The sequence below is a fragment of the Etheostoma spectabile genome, chromosome 19, assembly GCF_008692095.1.
Source record: "Etheostoma spectabile isolate EspeVRDwgs_2016 chromosome 19, UIUC_Espe_1.0, whole genome shotgun sequence".
Classification (NCBI taxonomy): Eukaryota; Metazoa; Chordata; class Actinopteri; order Perciformes; family Percidae; genus Etheostoma; species Etheostoma spectabile.
In genome coordinates this window covers 5,563,019-5,572,080 of record NC_045751.1, presented here as the reverse complement: position 1 = coordinate 5,572,080, position 9,062 = coordinate 5,563,019, and the positions used below count along the sequence as shown (strand labels likewise).

Here is a 9,062-nt window from a genome sequence, read left to right as displayed (position 1 = left end):
AACAATATTCCATTATTATTTTAAAATGGCAATATTCCAAATGTCATGCAAACAGCATATTCCGGTTGGGTATTCCAATTAAGGCCTTTTTCCGAATATAGCATTGCTCTCTCCAGTGTTTCGAATTTGGACTGCAATAACCAATTTAAACGCTAGTTGCCATTATTACATATTGGACCTTTTAAAAGGAGCATTCAATTTGGATTGGGTGGATGTACTCCTATCATCTTTATCTGGATTAATTATAAAAACCAACTTTTGTCTATAATGCTCACAGATAAGAATAAATACATTTGTATGAGTGAAATACGAGTGTTGTGACCAAGACATCTTTGTTCAAGTCCCAAGTAAGTCAAGTCATAGGTTATGTCATGTCAAGTCCTTAGTTAAGGCAGGTCAAGTCTCAAATTAAGTCACTTTTTCTCAAGTCATTTCTTTTTTGTCAAGTTGCAAATCATCAAAACGGTGAATCGAGTCTACTCGAGTCCAAGTCTCAAGTCCACATCTCTGGAAAACTAAAACGCAGCATTGTTTTTTCATTGCTCTAATAATTTCTTTTTAAAAGCTTGTGGCATAAATATTTACCCATAGTCCTCTAATTCCTTGTTAAGTTCTGTACTGCATTGTTAAATTGAATTAGATGAAGGTCACAAAATATCAGTATTTACTTGTTACACGTAGCAAGAGTTCTGTTTTTCTTTCTATTTTAGCAGCCAGGTCAACAGGCGAACATTCCCAATCTTTCCCAATAGATTTATAGTCTTGCACCACCTTTGACTTTTTCACCACCACCCTCATTTATTTATGCACTGAGTCCTGCAGACGATTTCCACGTGCACTTTGCCAGTAACTGGCAATGGCTGTTTTGAGAGAGAATGCAGAGATGGGAACAAGCATGCAAATCAGATACCGATCTGGCATTTTTACAGACACACAAATGCAGCTCGCAATTCTTCATTTTAACTGCGGGCCATTGCCCGGCGCCTCCAACTTCTAGACGTCTATTTCGCTGCTGTATAATTCATTCCACAAAGAGCAAGGACTGTAAAAAGGAAAATGCCTTTACAGAGTCTTTTTAGGTAGGGGAAGACACGGTTGTGATGCACCTTTGAGCTGTTTCTACCAGACACAGCACAGTGAAGGTGAGTGATTTGGAAAGTAGTGAAGGTGGCTTTACATGCCAAGTGCAGTAAGTATACAGTAACCTGTCTGTGCAGGTCGCTGTGAGATTCTGCTCTAGCCAGGTTTGAGAAAAATCTGTCACCTCAGCTCTCTGGCCTGGGCCCATCATCCTTTTCCTGAAAATACACTTGAATTCTTCTCTTTGTTACTCACCGCACTCTGTCTCGCTCCATTGAGACCAAGTAATTTAGCTCGGAGAGGATGAACATGCCTCTAAGGAGGCAGGTGCTAACTAAAGAAAACTAAGTGCATTAGATATTAAACATATAAGAGAGAGTGGGCTGCTGGAAGCTGTTTGAAAATTGGCTGCCTCGCATTTGATTTGTTTTGTTACCTATTTTTGGTTTGTTTCTGTGCTGTTTTTCAGAGCACTTACACAGTCTTGACAATGACGACAGATTTTCATTTGCCTGCAATTACCTAAAAATTCTGAAGTGGAATCTAAAACATGACTGTTACCAGAGATCCATGAAGCTGCCAGGAAACCAGTGGGTGACAGGATTGTCTTTCTTTGCTTTTATTTTCTAGTACTGAGCAGTGGTAAGGAGTTAAAGAATCGTTTGTTGTCTCCTTTGTGTAGCTGTTGATCATTCCTATCTTTACAAATAACATTCTTCACACCATGTTAATTACTCAGATCTGATAACACAACCAACATTTTAGCCATTTATTTGGAATAAAAAACACGCTCACAGTTTTCCTGTTCAATGAGGAAATTAGAAGTGCCATTTTTCTCCCTTCAAATTAAGTGGTTTGAATATTTTGGGCTTAACAGTTGACTTGTTCACAATCTGTCAGACTGCTTGTGTTTCTTCATTGAAGCTGCTGAGTTTCCCGGAGCTATGAATTACAAATATAAAATCCAAGTTGTAGTAAACTGGAATTTTCCATTTGATGCCGTCAAAGCGGCTGCATTGTTTTTGTGAATTTCTTTGGTTTATTATTAGATCTGTTGATAATCTGATCCATTCGAGTCTTTTCTCCCCAGATTGAGCCCAGTATGTAGAGCTTTAGATGGACATAAAATAATCCTGATCAGAGGGAATCCAAGTGAGTGGATTAGTAACAGAAATGAGTCAGAAGTATGAGCAGAAGTTATTTTTTACTGAAATAGATTCAATTAAGAAAATAATTAATGGTGAAGTATTACATTCTCTCAGGGGATTCCTATGTCACTGGATGTTATTGGATTATTATTAGAATTATTATTATTATTATTATTATTATTATTATTATTTCTTCCCAGTATTTTTACATGAGTCTCTGTTCGCTAGTCTTGTGACATCTCTTACATTGTCTTCTCTTAGCGCCCTATCTATGACACTCATCACAATCTTTGAGTCAAGGAGAAAGCAAATAGAGAGGGAGGCCTTTGTTATTTGTACATTTGTATATTTGTATACCAAGCAAACACCGCAGCTATTGCAACTTGGCCATGATTGGGAGAAATGTGCGTAATCTTTTGCACAATGCATCCTATATAGAGCCTGACTGGTAAAGGATTTTTAAGACCGGTACAAATATTTGGTTATTTAAAATCAGATATGCCGATATATCGGCTGATATACAGTATATATATATTTTTTTATTTGAATCCAGAAATGCGTTACAAAAACATAAACAGATTTCCCTAACATTAGTTATTTGTAGGAATCTGAGTTCTCACTAAAATAATATAATAATAATTTGTTTTATTGTCACAACAGAATAGAGGAATATCAAAATATATTACATTTCTGATAAATATAATGTATAAAAATACAAACTTAAGATATGAAACTTAAATTCCTTTGAACAAAAACACATTAACAAAAACAAAATCAGTTTTGCCAACAGGGATGTTGTAGAGTGACCTCTGGTAGACAAACTATGCAACGCCAACGCTCATAACATGGATGATAGTCTGATTTGTCATTATGAATGATTCTGATGAATGAATATTTAAAAAAAAAAAAAAATTATATATCGGCCTCTAATCCTGTATGATGGATGGCATTTTACTTTGGCAGAGAGAGACGCACAGAGAGGCCAGCCTGGGGCTTGGAAATGCCCATTTTGTGTGGGTTTCAGAGGTGGTGTGCATCAAGCAAGTGTAGCTGCGTGCATTCATGCATACCAATGTCTGCTTTGTGGATACACTGCGAGGGTTGCCGCTGTGTTTGTGTTCTTGCTTCAGCAATCTGACATGCTGATTTGGAAGGCCAATGCAGGAATTATTGATACAGGAGCTAGATGTGGTGAAATGCAAACTTGATACTGGACGGACAGAAATGGTTGTCTTTGCATGAGATTATCTTCACTCTATCAAGGGTCAGACCCTCTCCTGCACATATGCAAATATTGGATGGCATAGCTGTTTTGTAAGTTGATTGTTGTGGTGTTTTGCAGCTTCAGTCGGGAGTCCAAAAGGTTTACTAAGGGCGCTTTCACACCTATAGTTCGGGTCACTCTGTGCTACTCAGGCTTTCACACCACACTTGGTCAAACGCACCAAACACCGTACACGTCACACGGTTGAAACGGTCGCTGGTCCACTGGACAGAATATCGAAAACTCGCCGGCACTTCTCTCTGAAATAATGGAGCTACACCAAATTTATAACGTCTTGGGTTTGCTTGTTCTGCTTTAGTGTCTCTAATATTTTTTTAAAAGGCGAGAGAGATAATGATGATGTTACGCAGATGACCAGCGATGTGTGGTCAAAACAGCTTATGGATCTAAAAGTTATCATCCCATCCGTAAATTGGGTGCAAGGTTGAAATTGCAGACTAGTAAATGTTCTGTTTTTGGTTCACTTCCTGTATTTGGATCGGATAGCGTTCTCACCTAGAGTGTAACAAACTGTATTTCACTTGAAAGTGAACCGAGACCTCCGTTTTTAACACCAGAGTCTGTTTGTTTGATCCACACCAGAGTTCGGATGTGCTTTCACACCAGCCAAACCGAACCGGACGGTCGGACCAAGTCTAGTGTGAAAGCAACTTAAACCTACCACAAGATAACCGTAAGGGTTTCAAAGTTTTGCATCACCATTTGTTTTTAATTTAACAGGGTATTTCCTAATCCTGGTGATATAAATGATTATAGTTGGAGTTAATTTGAATGCACTGCTGCTAATTAAAACTTAAAGCTGATCTTTTTTTTTAAAGTTATTTTTTCCCTTTATTAGATAGGCAGACAGAGACGTGTGAAAGGGGGAGAGAGAGAGGGGGGGGGGGTGACATGCAGCAAAGGGGCCACAGGCTGAATTCGAACCCGGGCCCGCTGCGTCGAGGAGCAAGCCTCTGTACATGGGCACCCGCTCAACCCACTGAACTATCTGGGTGCCCTAAAGCTGATCTTTTAAAACATAAATTACCCATACTGTGTCTGGAAAGCATTGAATTGTAAATTGCAAAGTTCTCTACCACTGGACATGAAATGTGGTTGTCAAACTTATTTAAGAACTGCAATCACGTACTCTTCCATCAAGGGAGGCTTTATGGACGGAAATGCTAGCTTAGCTGGAAAGGGAAACATTATTGAAGAACATTTGAGTGCACTCATAAGCCACAAATTAGCAAGCTCGAAATGCAAAACCACTGTATCAACAAAGTGGCAGAGTATCTCCGTGAAGCATGTTGGTTGTAGTGGGCTTTGAAACCCAGACCTTTCGCTTTAAAGGAAGTTGGTCTAACCAGTAAACCACAGGGGAATTGCTTTACACAGCAGTTTGATTCACTAGGGGTTAAGACCACCATTATTCCAGTTAGAGCATCTTCTCACTTTTGTTAAATGTCCCGGATTGCAAAAAATGAGATTTCCATAACTTTTATTATTATAAAGGAGGTTGAGGTACCATAGATATACTGAAAAAGTATCAAAACGCTCCATCCACAGATAGGGCTTGGGCCTTTCCCGCAATACCGCAGTCACGTGCCACTACCGCACTACTGACATCATCACCGCCATCATCTCCTATTCTTTTTTTTTTTACATTTTGCTCGCGGAAGTTACAGGAGAAGAGATATCCTGTGATATGAAATATAATGAAAGCAAAGTGAATACAGGTATATTCAGGCAGACCGATGTAAACATGTTCTAGTAGAAACCCAAAATACAAGAATAAACCTGAAAATGAGCATAATATGAGACTGAAAACTCCACAAACAGTAGAGTTACTTTGGATCCTGTGGTACAAATACCTCTTAAAATCATGTCTCTCCTTTAGTTTTTTTTTTTGCCTTAATTAGTTGTAAATCAATATTTAAGACTCACAGCTTTGGGGTTACGTTCAGTATATTCAATATGTGAACTGTTTATAGTTTGTGCCTTCTCTGCTTGCCTTCTCTTCCCAGTCTCGTTATTTGTAGGTCTGTGTATGCATCCTTTCATTTTCCTTATATGACAGCATTCAAGAAAAAGTTAAAAGAAATCAAGCTCAGAAAGACAGGAATGGCAGTAATAGAGGTCGGGGAAGAGAAATCAACCTTCTCAATGATTTTTTTTACCTATCTAGCTGAGTGAAAGACGTGATCTTTTCTCTCTCCATCACCACTGACTCCACCCTTATTTAACAGCCGCCTCTCCAGCCATGCAAGTGCTAAGCGAATGCTAACCAGCGTGGAATCCTTCACACAGCAGAACACGCCTGACTCTATTCGTATGCTAATATGGAAATGTACCTGTCTGCACCCGGGCAGACGTCTTTCTCCAGCAGCAGACATCACTCAAGTGGCAGTGGGGGAAGAAGAAGAAGAAGAAGAAGAAGAAGAAGCAACACGCGGTCTCCAGCGACTTCTCTGCAGGAATTCTGCAGAGTTAAATATGTAATGAAAAGCTTCGCCGGGCCACTGAGCACTTGACCTTGCCTTGGCTGCCTTAGCAACAGACATGCTTACAGTACATACATCACCTCCACCCCAATGAGCTTTTAATAGCCCCCCCCCCCCCCCCCCCCCCCCCCCCCCCCCCTGGAAGGGAGAACAAGAGCAGAAGAGAGGGAGATGAGGGATGAAAGCGAGACTATGCATTCGTTCAGACATTAACAAAGATGATGAGAGCAGAGAGGTGGAACGGCGCACTACAAAGCTTGGAGCATTTTTTGGAGCTGCAACACTTTATGTCGACACACTGTCTGCAGAATGAGCTCTGTGTGTGCACGCACGCTGTGGCCACGGCACGCACACACAGTCGGGTGAGAGATTTTGAGAGAAGTGACAGTAGGAGAGAAATGAGATAGGGCAGAGAGCAGGGGGATGGGGGGGGAGGGGCTGCATTTGCCTGTGATGCTAAAAATAAAACCTGCAGAGCTGCTTTTGAGTGTGCACTGGAGCAGACATTCATCTAGAGCACTGGACTGCCCTCTGCGCACACGCATGTAGCAGATACGGCATCTTGTGCATGCATTGAACACACACTCAGGACAAATCCTCCTTAAAATGGTTCTGCCGCTCTCACACTCTGTTACTGTAAAACTTTGGTATTCAGGGAGTGTGGAGGGAAAAATGCCTGCTCAATACTTTGGAAGGGGGACGTGTGTGTGTGTGTGTGTGTGTGTGGATCTGGGTGTGGGTGTGTGTGGTCCCATGAAAAGCCAGCGGTGTGACAGGACAGAGAAGATATTAAGACACACACTGGGTGAACACCTCTCCAAAACACTTGCACACACACACTTTTCTCAGTCTCCATAGCAACCTCAGGCAGAATTGATGAGCAAAGTCCTCTTGACTCTATCCTAGGGGAGAGAAAGGAGGACTGTGGTGTCTTCAGTGTGTGTGTGTGTGTTTGGAGGTATAGAGTTTGTGACTTTGAGAAAGAGGACAGGACAGGTCCACTATTTTCTGAGAGGGGATTAGCACCTCAGCTGGCCTGCATCTTACACACACACACACACACAGACACACAGACTGACACACATCCCTTTGGGCAAGTAAGATGCACACAGACGCCTTCCTACACCAACACACACATGGACACAGCCACAGACGTGTATTCAGACAGCTCTCACAGCTCCCCTCTCATCGCTCCCCAGATATCGTTTCACCTCTGTTTGTCCGTGGCCTTGATACTCTCTCACCTGCCATGCCGACTACTTTCTTGCCTTCCTCTATTATCTGCTCCTTTATTTTCCCACCCTCTCCTCCTATACTGTCACACCTTCAGGAATCTATACTTATATACTGTTATGTATACTGCAATAGTAGTATTGGCCTGTATTCCTCCCAGGAAAGTATTCACCCAGTTTTGGATGAATACAAACATGTAATCATAATGGAATAGACGGCTAACAATGTTATGTTGAGTGTATTAAAGATGATGTGGCTGACATCATGACAGGGAAATAAATTACTTTGTTGGTGTTTCAGTTTGGTTCTTTTGAAAACATATCCCTTGTTTATCATTACCATTGCCATTTATCGGTCTGTCTTTCTCAAAAAAACTCTCACATCCTTTCCCTTTGTTCCTTTTATCTCTTCTCCTGTTTTATCTCGTCTCCTGTTTGTTGCTTCTCCCCCCCCCCCCCCCCCCCCCCCCCCCCGTGCTGTGGGCACTCTTTTAAAAACTGAGTTATGGGGCAGATTATGCTGATGTATGTTTCACATGTCAAACAATCAGCTTTGTAAGTGAGGAACCATGGGCTGGTAATAGCCAAGGATGGATCATCATTATGGAGGGATGACAGCAGCTTGAATCATCGTGCGACGCTACGGGGCTTAATGGGAGACTTAGTTCTCCCTTGGGGGATGGTAACGGTTGTTTGGGGAGACTATACATAGCATCCCATGCATCTTTTCATTCAGATTGACACTTATAAAGACAGGTTGTTAGTAAGTTTACATATAATATTCAGCGAAGAAAAGCATTCAGCGTCTGTGACACAATGTGATGTTTGTGTCTGCGCGCTAAAACTACTGCAGATGTCTTTGCATGCAGCCAGCACGCATGCAATACATACATATGTATTGCATGCGTGCTGGCAATACATTAGTGATACATTGTTTGTATCACTAATACAAACTTATGCAGCTTACATACACATGTTCTAAGATGAATCTGCCACTGAACACTTCAACACAATTAGATGTCTTCAGTTAATGGTACTTATAGTATTTTACGTGGAAGTATTTACATGTTTTACTGTATCCGCATTGCTTCAACCTTCCTGGTAATTCTATAACGTCAGCTGTTTCAGTGATTTCTGCATTTCCCCGAACGATTGTTAATAAACCCGAGAGACACGGTGTGAAGTTGAGGCTGTCACCTGTTGGTTATGTGTTAGGGAGAAAAGGAGCGGCAGGCAAGGCGTTTGCCAGTTGAGTAAATTGAGAGATTTTTTTCCATGCCTCTCCCTGGAAAAGGACCTCATTGTGTGGCTTCATTACATCCTAGTCTGCTGAGAATGCTGTCAGTGTCTTTGCCTCCGCTGCAGGGGGTTTCTACCTTTCGGCCTGTTGAATATTACATATTCACTAAGCTCTCTAGAGTTGGCCTGATTTTTAGCACAAAATGCATACAGTGATGACATTTTTTCCTTAAGATTAAATTATGGTAACGGTAAGAGCTGCCACCCAATTATTTTAGCTCTAAAGGCAGCTTCTGATGTGAAGAACTGTTAAGAAGGCAACTAAATTGAGAAGTCTTGGCAACAGTGGACTACTTATATACATATAAAGGCCAAAAGTTTGGACACACCTTTTTATTGAATGCGTTTTCTTTATTTTCATGACTATTTACATTGTAGATTCTCAGTGAAGGCATCAAAACTATGAATGAACACATGTGGAATTATGTACTTAACAAAAATTGTGAAAAAACTCTTAAATAGGTCTTATATTTTAGATTCCTCAAAGTAGCCACCCTTTGCTTTAATAATAATAATAATAATAATAATAATAATA

General features: G+C 40.8%; 1 protein-coding gene across 4 annotated transcripts in view; it reads left to right on the top strand.

Moving 5' to 3' along the window:
* Positions 1 to 9,062, top strand: part of nlgn2a (neuroligin 2a) — a 190,610-nt gene that overhangs the window by 125,296 nt on the left and 56,252 nt on the right. The window lies entirely within an intron of this gene.